Source organism: Phaethon aethereus (assembly GCF_964289735.1).
Source record: "Phaethon aethereus genome assembly, chromosome: 2".
NCBI lineage: Eukaryota > Metazoa > Chordata > Aves > Phaethontiformes > Phaethontidae > Phaethon > Phaethon aethereus.
Genome location: NC_138582.1, coordinates 140,271,265 through 140,283,725, shown reverse-complemented (window position 1 = coordinate 140,283,725; position 12,461 = coordinate 140,271,265).

Below are 12,461 nucleotides of genomic sequence, written 5' to 3'. Positions count from 1 at the left end.
CAAGGGATGCCCTGGGACATTTGGTTTCTGAGTATATGTACCTCAGATACCTGTGTACCTTTAGATACCAAATTGGTATCTAGAGTTAGGTAGTTATGAGTTTGCCCATTTCCTTCCCGTCCCTGTTTTATTCTACTTTTTCTTGAAAAATGTATCCAGTGTGACATAATTCCATTAACTGCGATTATCTTTTATCCCCAAAATCCTCATGCTTTCCTCCTCCAAGTTTGTTACTGATAGTTTCACTGAGTCACTGTGAAATAGTTTCAGAGAGATGTACTCTGAAATGCTCAGAGTACTCAAAAGCAGGAGAATTATATGCATTTTACAACATTGTAGAAAGTTTTTAAAGGATATAAATGATTTCTTCTGTCTTTTCATTATCCTAGTGAGAAAGAGAAAGAAAAAAACAAACAAAAAAGCCATAAGCCACTCCCAAATAAAAATGACCACTCTTTCCCACATTCCCTCTTTCAAGTCTCCTCAGCAAGACTACAATTCTCCAGAGTCGATTTTCCTAATAGAGTCCTCCCTGACTATGTTGGACAAATGTCATGTCCCCTGGCTCTCTCCATCTTGTAATGAAAATAGACCTATTGCCAGCTACACCTTGCTGATTGTTTCCTACCTGCTGCTACGGATAATTTGTGCAGTCTAAATGAAGACTTCAGTAGCTGCTGTAGGAAAAAAAAGGTTACAAGAAGGGACTACTATTCAGCATTCACATAAAACAGCCAGTAAAGAAACAGTTCTGATTAGCTGAAAATATGTAAAGTATATAAAAGATTTTTAAATTTTCACAATCTTAATTATACCAGACATCATAAATGTTTCAACTTGAAAATGAATCACATATATTTGCATCTTCTATTTTGCTCAATCCTTTACCATGAATTTGTGTGTATTTGTTTACTTTTTTGTTCTGGCAAATACTTATTACTGAATTGCTTTTTATTGGTTCAAAGTAAGCAATAAAAGAATTTGCCATTGTTACTCTGCAGAATTTTGAGACCATCTGGAATGCTGATGATCATATTTGTTAATTGACCCCAAATATACTTTCAGATAACCTCTTACCCCTGAAAGAATGAAGGAGACAACAGCATTACATGTGAATTACAGACAGCAGTGAGTTGGAGTGGAAGACTGAAATACCTGCAGTTCCAGACAGCAAAGCTATCTGCTGTGTACGGCTTCAGATCCACCTGGCTGCCCCATCTCTGCTATGCAACAGGTCATACTGTCTTCTGTTTGTCCCATGCTACGAGAAGAATATGACACATATGTGGGAGCAAGAGCATTTATAATTTATTTTTCCCCATTCACTGTGTGTAGAGAAAAGAAAACATACTATTTCTAGCTACTGAAGGACTGCTGGTTTATTTTACCTCCATTTTCTTGGCACAGCCTGGGATTTAATTGGAAGGTAGAGGGTGTAGAGGTGGAAACAATCACTGAGAAACTACCTACCACTAAGGAAATACATTGTCCTTGTACTGAAGAACCAGCTGACAAACCATACATGAGACATTCAGTGCATTTTCTAGACTAGCAATTCAGGTACGTTTGGATAATTACCTAACCTTTTACCTGCAGGATATTCATACAGCTTTAATTTACGTCTTCTGTAAAGAGAGAAGCAAAAGAACTGCATCAATAATCAGTGTATTTCATATAGCCTGTCACTCAAGCCCTTTCTTAGTCTCACAGGTTAGGGTCCTCCCCACACACGTGTGCATGTGCGCACACACACAGACAAATATTTTCCTTTTGTCTGCTCTGAGTAATATTTGAAGCATCTGCTAACACTAGTTTAAAATATTTTCTGCAGTTTGACAGCTAGTATTTCATCTTGATCCTCTCTATCCTTCCAAATGCGTCTCTTTTCACACTTTTTACCAGCCTCCCCAACAAATTGTTCAGACATTGTAAAATGCTGGTCCTGCTTCCAAGTGATATTGCTCTTTAACATGCCCAGACACTTTCTCCTTCGATTGCTTTAGCTCTTTTCACCTCTAAAGACATAATAATCTAATTCATATTGCTTTTTCTGAGACTCAAAAGAAGACCCCTTTACATATACTACTGACCAAACTGTAAACCTTTTATTTACCTGAGTGCTTGGACAATAACAGCAACTCACCAGAATGAAAACAGACCCACAAGTTAGTCTGAAGTGCCCAAAGCCAAACACACAACTGCAGCCTGCAGGAAAAGAAATGAAGCAAATGCTCCGGGTTATAACCACTGAAGGTTTTACTGAGCTCCCAGAGGACCTGAAAGGTCCTGAAAGATCTGAAAGGCCCCAGCCTGCTTTGGGAATCGATAGACTTCCTCTCTTTTCAGGCTTCAGCCCACTCAGCCAGTAACACTGAAAGACTCGTAAGAAAATTAAGACTCTCAGCTCCATCCTTTGTCCACAGTGCAGAGATCCAACCTGTGTTTGCAGGTTTTTGCAGTTAACCCTTGACTTTTCAACATGTCAGAATTCATCAAAAGTTACTGAAGGATTTTGTTTTTTCAAAATAAGGGAACTTTTTTACATTTGTTGTTCAGTGTTTGCTGAGTCCTGGAAGGGGAACAAAGAACCATTTGATTTGTTGCATGACTCTTCCAATGAGCGGTGCCCAGGAAGGACATCACTTCCGAAGCAGAGCTGCCGGCAGCATCACTCCTGCCCTGAATGGTGGAGAGGTTTACATTGTTTTTGAGGTTCTTTTCAGGTTCCCATGGTTCAGAAAGCTTGAAGTGTCATTTCAGTGCATTGGGTGTCATTTCTGTTTAGCTGTAATCACAGTTCTGGGAAGCTCTGGACCCCGGCAGCAGGGGATTGTGCTCCTATTCAAAGTCAACTTCCTAATAACAAGATCGTTGTTTATCTGCTGGTGGTGACATGAAACCAGCCCCAACATTACAAAGCATTAATTGTTTTCCTTCTGGATTTACAGCAGTTTTTACCTATCTCTTGAAGATGATGTTAGGGGGACTTTAGGAAAAAAAAAAGTAATAATAAAACTGAAACCAAGTCCATGAGTTTTGCATGCACTGAGAGAAAAAGGACAACAGCTGTCACTGCTGTTAAAAATAATTTATATATTGTCTGATTTACCCTTCTGGGGTTATAAATATTGACATGTTCACGTCAGGGCAAAGGTAGATAGGTCTGTCAAGTTTTTATTTTCTGCTTCTTGCTCTTTCACAAAGTGCTACAGAGATTGATTGATTTGATTTTAAAGAGTTCAGTTACATCACGGTGACACAGTCTTCAATATGAATTAAAAGAGTAAAATTGTTTGTTTAACTTGTTTTCATGTTGACAGGATCTTTGCACTCCAGGCAATCGCTTTGTTTTTCTTACAGCTTTGCACTTTAGCCACCCAAATGTGGAATGTCACTCAACCTTGTCATACGTTTTCCTTGATGTTCCCTATTAGTGCCTACCACACTTTTCAGCAGTCTAACAAATGTGGATACCCTTTTGTCAGTCAGTTGCTCTGGTTGTTTTCCATTTTAAGCTTTCTCTCCTGATGCTGTGTTAAAGGGAATTTCTTAGTGGACATCAACTTTGCTCTCTAAGATTTCAGCTAAGCCTTTGAGAGGGAAGTTGCCACAAGCATGATCATTTAATTACATTACTGTAGACATCCAAAATGAAATTTACACATTTGAACTGTTACCCACAGTTTAATTTTGACTCAAATACAAACTTTTTGAGGGAATTAGGAAGTGATAATCCCATTAGGGGTCTCACTGAGTTTGAACTCATTTTGAAAATAAAAATAAAATGTAAGTAATTATTACAATAAATAATAATCACAATAAAATTTAGGTAATTATCAAAAATTCTGAGCTTCTTTTGTACACTGAACTGTCCAATTGAACCTTTCCAATCTCATGTCTTGTACATGCATATTTAATCTCTGTTTTACTCTGTCTTCTATATTCACTTTAGTATGGCATTCAAATTCATATGTGCATCAGCTGTTATTTTTACATATACAGAGAACTGAGATGAAATGATCAAAAGGAATACACAAAGAAAAGGATATAATCCAGCACTGAAGACATCAGAAGCCAAAAGGTTTCAGGCAAATTATGTATGATACAGGAAGGCTCTGACATGATGTGGTGACCTAGATTAGATTTCTAAAAAAAAAGTCAGAGCAAAATTGTGTGGAAGGGAAAATTATAGAGTTACTTAGAAAGGGAAATTTTAAGGAAGTAATGTTGTGGTTTTTTCTTCAACTTAATGGCTCCTCATATGTAAATGCTTGAAGGTGGATTGTGAAGTCATCACAACTAAAAAAGCATAAAAACTGGTGTGTATATATTAACAAAATTATTTAACTGTGTTTAAATCTCAATGATGTGAGTAAGTTTTAGGAAGTACTTAAGATTAAGGTAGTGTAGACAGGTTAGTAGTAGAAATGCAGAGTTCACCATTGCCTTTTCTCTAAAATGGGACCTTAAAAGTCTAGGCTCTTTCAAAACTACATAGCTGGAAAGAAATTTTCATCCTAGCAAAGTTCTACTCTTTGCAGCTGCGTTTTTGCTGATTCTCTGAAGTCAGAGTTAATTGATAGACAATTTGGCCTGTGGACTTTAAATAACATACTGAAAATCCCTGTTTTGGGGAGAGGCGGGTTTAAAGTTAATTATTCCCCCAAATGACTTTTTCAAACTGAGTACTAGAGCTGGCAAAAATATTGCCATTGAATAAGACTTTATTTCTGTGGATTCTGGTTTGGGTTTGTTTTTTTTTTTTGGTCTGGTGTCTAAGACACTGGAAGTTAAAGTCCTTTTCCTGAGACAGAATACAGTTGTTGGCCATAATGAGATACAAGCCACTGATCAGTTCATCCTTTTTATTTTGGCTATCTGAACTTCTCTAGTTCACTTTTCAAAGACAGATTAGAAATCTGGGTTAAGTAGGCACAATTTGTAAATTGCAATAGCTACTTATGAGAATCTGTTTTTGATCCCAGACTTCTTAGGCTGTTCAGCATTTCTGATCTGTAGTTTTGTCTTTGAGTGTAAACAGCTTTTTTATCCTTCAGGTATGCAACTCTCTTTTCTCTACTTTAAACCAGACTCCCTCTGAGCTGGACAGCAGGCTTCACTGAACACCTGAGATGTCCACTCTCGTATTCTAGTTAACTAAGATCTTGCACTGTTTTTTCCCCATCGTGTCAGCATTTATTTCTGACAGATTGCATTTTTGTCAATTTCGTTTGTTTTTCTGACTTCTTAAAAAAAAAAAATTCAATAATATAATGAATCAGTTTAGAATCTTTTTTCATCATGCATTTGCTTCTTATGGTAAATTTTTCCATATTTCATGGAATCATAGAATCTTTGGGTTGGAATGGATCTTTTAAGGTCATCTAGTCCAACCCCCCTGCCATGAGCAGGGACATCTTCAGCAAGATCAGGTTGCTCCGAGCCCCGTCCAACCTGACCTTGAATGTTGCCAGGGATGAGGCATCTACCACCTCTCTGGGCAATGTGTTCCAATGTTTCTCAGTAAGAGGTGTTTCTTGCTTCAAGGCAAGATTCAATTTCTGTGGCAAATACCACAGCTTCCTGGAATGTTTTTTGCAATTTTTTTCCCACTGAGCTTAAACTGGAGATCCACATCTGTTCTTAGATATGCCCTGAAAATAAATCTATGTAGATTTTCTTCTAATTCATCTGAGGTTCCCTCTTTTTCTCCTCAACTCTCTGATCAGAAGGGAATAAATTCTGCAACACACATAAATATATGCTTTCTCTGGGTTGCTAAAACCTTAGTTTCTTTGAATTTTTGCCATTTATTTACCCTATGAAGTTATATTGGTGTTTCCTTTGCTTTAAAATTAAGTGGAAATTTACAAATAGACATTCCATGTGGCTGTCTTAAATGAAGGGCTGTGGTTAAGCCTATGTGTGTCAAGATGCTTTAACAGAAGTTAAATATTAATTATCTATTCTCTAATTTAGTCTGGTGATGACATAGGCCTAAATTTAAAAGATGCACCTATTGAAATATGTATGGACCTACTGAAATATGTTTAGTGCTCTAGCATAAAATGGCAACAATTAATTAAATAATTCACATCAGAAGTTGAGATGTAACAGTTATCTGTTATATTTATCTATTATAATTTTGTTGAAATTGTGAATGACAAGGCATAAATGTTAACTCTTGCAGGAATGATATACTACTATTTTCTAATTATTTTTCTTTTTTGTTGTCTTTATAAAACATGTACATTCACCTTTGGCTATTGACTGAATGACTACATTAAATTACAACTTTTAAAAGTGAGGATTTGTCATAAAATGACTACCTGGTTGTCTTTATTTCTATTCATAGAGTTATTGACAGTTGTTTCCAAAGAAATCAACATTATTGTTTTCAAAATCAATAAGCCATATTTCCTCTATGCACCCATTTCTGAAAATAGGTGGAAATTCTGATACTTGTCCACAGCAGTTTTGATTTCAATATACATTAAAAAGTAACAGTTCTAAATTGAGAATATGTTTTGAGCATGTTTACCAACAGAAATCATGTAAACAACTTAAGGACATGAGTTTTACATTTCATATTTGAACATCCTCAAATTTTTATAGTTTTGAGCCAATACAGATTATATAATGCCTGACCTGTGATCTCCCATTTCCCAGTGAGCCTGGGTTTTCCAAATTCGGTCTGTGTTTGATAGAAAAATATACATTTTGTTTTTCTTGTTCGGATTCATTTGCATCATATTTGCAATTTGTAATTAATTTTGTAGTCTATTTTTTCCTGAAGTACTTCTCAGTTTATTATTATTGTTATTATTTAATATAGCCTGTGGAACACTGAACACTGATTAAGTGTTGTATGCTTTCTGTTATCTCTGAAGCATAACCGATGAAGTATTGTGAATTTGGCACTGTGTAATGTAGCATTTTGCTTGCTGTGCAGCACTAACAAACAACACATCAGTAGTCATGCCTGTCTCATTTAAATGCAACCTCAGAGTCACACTGCATGTTACAAATATCTGGGAGCTGTGTGATTAGTTAACATCTTGTGCATAACCTTAAAATTATAGCAAGATCTCAGGAGATAATTAGCTTTCTGGATACCTCTAGTGAAATGAACTATGGCTTAGCAATGATAGGTACTGTGTGTTCTATGACTCCAAGGAACGGTGCCATGAAAATGCCTTTAAAAAATAGCTTAAGTGTCTTCTACATTAAAAAAAAAATTAAGAAAATAAGAGAGAAAGAGAGAGAAAGAAGTCCTTATTTATTTATTCCTTGTTATCAGGATTGCCTTTGCTTGCTATCTTCTAATTTTATGTTCTTTCCTCTTTTGGCAGCTCTTCTGGTGTAAATAAAGGGTGTTCAGCAGGCACCAGCCTTCCTTACTGAAGTCTGCTCACCTCTGCCCCAGAGTTCATGTCTCATATGCTATGTGTGAGTAAATAGAGAAAATATATCACAACTGAATAATCAGGAGGATATGATATGGCATTTTTTCTTAGCAAATGCTTGAGACTTCAGTTGTTTGTATAGACTTAAGGAAAGCAATGTTTTCCAAACATTTTCCAATTTTTTTTGTCTCATGAAATAATTTCCCAACCATATCCATGTGCAAGATTTTAAAGCTTTTGATCCTGCTTTGAAAAGGCTATTCTAAGCCTTCAGCATTCACAATATTCTCTTCTAGCACTGGTTGTATCTGTATAATAACCTCAAAATTAAAATATTTTGGAAGCTCCTAAATATAAGTTATAGCTGCAGCTGTCAGGAAACAGCATTTTGACAAAATTGAACTTTTTAAAGTAAAGTATCCATTTTGATTAAATTCGGTTGAAAGGTGTTTTCTACTTTGGAACAAAGCATTTCAATAAGCTCACAGCAATCTCTACATTTATTGGAGTATAAAGTTGCTGTTAGTTTAAAAATTATTTTTCATTTTGAGGTTCATTGGTGTCATGGTTTAATCCCACCCAGCAACTAAGCACCACGCAGCCACTTGCTCCCCACCTCAGGTGGAACTGGTGAGAGAACTGGGAAAAAACCTCATGGGTTGAGGTAAAGACAATTTAATAAGTAAAGCAAAAGCCACACACGCAAGCAAAGCAAAACAAGGAATTCCTTCACCACTCCCCATGGGCAGGCAGATGTTCAGCCATCTCCAGGGAAGCAGGGCTCCATCACGCGTAACGGTTACTTGGGAAGACAAATGCCATAACTCTGAATGTCCTGACCCCTTCCTTCTTCTTCCCCCAGCTCTATATACTGAGCAGGACATCATATGATCTGGAATATCTCTTCAGCCAGCCTGGGTCAGCTGTCCTGGCCGTGTCCCCTCCCAGCCTACTCACTGGTAGCCCAGCATGAGAAGCTGGACAGTCCTTAACTGTTTAGCAACACCTGAAAACATCAGTACTATCAACACTATTTTCATTCTAAATCCAAAACATAGCCTCATATTAGCTTCTATGAAGAAAATTAACTCTATCCCAGCTGAAACCAGGACAACTGATATAATCCATACCCAAGAACTGAAGACTTTTTGAAACATTTCCATATTATTTCTATTGACCTTTAGATGACTTAAGAAAAAAAATGTTTTGTAAGAAACTTCAAATTTTATTTTCATTCTATTTGGTCAACATCTTTTCTGAAAGGCCAAAATCTTCTATGAAATTCCAGATTTAATAAATTCTCTTAATAATTTTTCTGAAACATGAACAGTTGGTCTAGCTGGACTGATTGTGCAAAGATGTAAACCTGCACATATCTTTAACCATATTGATCACATCGAACAGCTCCCATCAATTCAGTGGATTTTTATCCAGTTATCTTTTCCAGTGGTCATATTGCCCATCTGATTTCATCTTCAAAAATTAGCTTTATTAACCATCATCTCTCAAAAGGAAGAAAGAAAGCTTGATTAGGTTTCTGAAGGGTGTTAGTGATAAAAAATGCAGGCGTATAGACAGGTCCAAAGAACACTGAAAGCTCAAGATATACCATGAAAGAAGGCCTGAAACATGGCCTGTGAGTGATGAAGAGAGAAATGGCCCATAACCAATTTCTTACCTAGAGAGAGAGTAATAGACAATACTCCAGTGAATAGTCTACTTTTCTGAAACAATCAAACAGAAGGTGGTTGCTTATTAATATCCAGATGTTTGACTGAGGATCCTGCTGGCATGCCAAGGATCACTCTGTTGTAGCAGTTGTTTTTCCCTAGGAATACAGCTTTCCAAAGTACCCCAGGGTACAGGGGAAGTCAGACACCTCAGAAAGTTAAATAAAATGTAAGATGTGTGAGGGTACTTGCAGCTGCAGAATTAATGAATGAACAGAACAAGTCTCCAAACTTTACAAAGCTTCAGGAGAGCACATGTGCTGTGTTCTTCTGAGGCTCAAAATTCTCTCTTACAGGTAAAGTAAGGCCCATTTTGAGGTACCTGATATGTGGTCACTTATGCCTGTTAAAATGCAACAAGAGGGTGAAGAGAATTGCCCTGTGTGTATGTAATTCTCAAGTGAATAGTTGTTAACTGAATTGTGAATGGGAGACCTGCCTGAGGACTTCAAAGATCACTTCATCCAGGTCCTACATTGGGACTCTAACCACTGTCTTCTTCAGAGCATTTTCAAACACTCCTCATAAAGCTCAAATACTGTGCAGAAGATGCTTGAAGATTTGCTGAGCATGAAAGAAAGGACAGAAGATGGCATTGAACTCAGTAGTTGAGAACTGGCTTGTAAAGGAAAAGATCTGCTGTCAAGCCTTTTCCATCAAGACCATTTGTGTTTCGTAGAAAAGTGAGATAATCCTGTTAATGGGAACTGAAATCCAGAAGTCTTTCTCTGTCACTGCCACTCCCTATCTGCATTTCTGTAGCCTACACAAATCATACATCCATCTGGTTGTATTACAAAAAAACCCTTTCTCTTCACCGCTACTTTGAATTAAGTTGAACCAGCTAGCAAGTATTAGACTTGTTAAATCATTCCCCATAGCACTTAGGAACTTTTAATTTAAAGAATTAAAAATAGACAAATAAATAAATAAACCACAAGCAGTAATATAGAAGGAGATAGAATAGTTTGATGCTCTTCAGGACTGAATGGAAGCTTCCAGCTTAATAGTTTTGCACCGAGGCAGGTAAATTCTACATAAATCCCATTTTCAATGTTTAAATATCTACTGGGTCTGAACCTGATGGTCAGGTATCTACAGTTTTCTGATTCTTGTCAAAATCACTGGGTTGGCTACCTCTACTTTTTAGAAAAGCAAACATTTGCCTCTTCTGCCTTATGTCCTTGTGTGTAAAATAGGATTAAAGGAATGCCTTTTCCTTTTTAGAGAGCTGGAGTTTGTTAACTGTGGTAATGGAAGGTACCTAAAATCATTTTACTCATATTCCTCACAGAGGTCAGTAAGCATGTGCTAAGTGCCAAAATAATTCTCTACTCTCCAAGCTGGAGCTGACTTGCTAAGCTGAAGGACACACTCTCTAGTCCATTACCCTGTCCTCCATATTTTACATTTTTGTCAATAAAAAATAATGTACAGCCAGAGTGTGAAATTTTATTCTGTATGAAGGGCCAACAAAAGGTCCATGCCTCACAGCCTTCCAGAAGAGAATGACACCTCAACAGACAAGTCAGTGTTAATGGTTAAAAAATGAGACATTCAGAGCCTATGTGTCAAATATGTAGGGCCAAATTCTTGACTCTGACTGACAGTCTTGCCTGGCTGAAGAGGGCACATGGGGCAGAAAGTTGCTTTTGGCTGAGGCAGACGAAGATGAATTCACCTTGGAGAGATGGCAGAGTTGATAAAGAAGCTGTTTACTCAGCCTAAAGAACCTTCCACCAAGATATTGAGATATTGTGATTTTCTTCCTCTTTCCTTTTTTTTTTTTTTTTTGGTACCTTCAAGGTATCCTTTTCTGTGCAGCATGCTTTCAAGTTCATTTTAATAGAAGTTAAGGCATTCAGTGCCTTGACCGTAAAATAGGTTCCAATGTTTCACCGTATAAACCAGACATACACAAGTCTGGTTTGGGTTCCCGTGGAGTGCTCCACAATATATGGTTACTCAGAAATAATGTTTTCAGTTACCTACTTTGTAAGTAAGATGATCATAAAATAATATATTTCTTCTTCATTCCTGAAGGTTAAATTCTTGACTGTTTTTAGTGAGTGGGAAGCAGAAAAAGTCTTCTACTTAGGGGTATAGCACTTGTATAGGACCGCTCTGGCTGAAACTGGACAAGTAAAGCTCATTCATATAGTTCCTTCCATCCTAATTCCTAAGGTGCAAGAGAAAAAGTAATCAGTAAAACCAGCTTGATACAGATGTTCTACCTTAACACTCAGAGCACCCTAATGATCCCTCAGGCAGCTGTCACAGTTCATAGTTTAGTTTCCTTGTTGCTTGAACTGGATTTTTGGTTAGAAAATGGAGTTAGCTGGTGGTTAATTTTCATGAGTTTGCCTGTGTGAGATGCCATGTAAGTAGACTTTCTCGGAGATTTTAAAATAGTTGTCCCTTCTTCATCTTAAAATAATTTAAATTCTGTAGTAGGTGTTAGGCAGAATTTGCATATGGGTGAGTCAGGTCTGTAATTTATGTTAAGAAAAAAAAAAGTGAGTAGTAGATTTACAGATTAGCAATACCATCATGCCTTAACCTGGATCTTGAGGTACTTTCTTTGGAATAGTTATGACTGCAACAGGGTGTCCTGTCTTGTAGCAAAAATAGTAGTGTCCCATGTAGTCTAACCTGGTCACCAACTGCTCTTCCTGAATAGCACTTCTGCTGTTGCAATGGAGATGTCGTTTTGGCCACTTGTGGAGATGATTCACTGCAAAATGCCATTTGTGGCTAATGATCACCTGCAGTGTTACAGGGTTTTCACAAAGGTAAAGCAAAGAGAAAAGAGACACTGCCTAATTAAAATCCCCCCAATTTTTGTTCTTAAATCTGTAGTTCAATTGTTTGGTTTTTGTTAAATGATCTGAAAGTTCAAAAAAGTCACAATTAGTTCAACTTGCTGTAGGAGTTTTTTAATGGAATGCCTTGAGATTTTTAGCTAATCTTCCCCTTGCAGATCTCAGCTGTTTGAGAATTGGGCCCCAAGTTGTCTTTTCACAATGATTTTGTTTTTGTAAATTAATGATCTAAGTGATTTATTATTCAGTTCTTCCACTGCTGCTTTATTTCTGTTGATCTTTGTTTTTCTGCCTAATTTCTATAAATTATTGTACAGTTTCCCATAAGGTATAATTAAGCAGAATTGCTAAAGTTTTAATTATTGTGTATTATAGATGTTGAAAGCAACATTAACACTTAGTTTTTAAAAATGTGATAGTATATTTATAAGAGAGCATTTATAAACACATTTACATATAGTTAAGATGAAAAAGGTATTTGAATTGTAGTCATTAGCATTTCT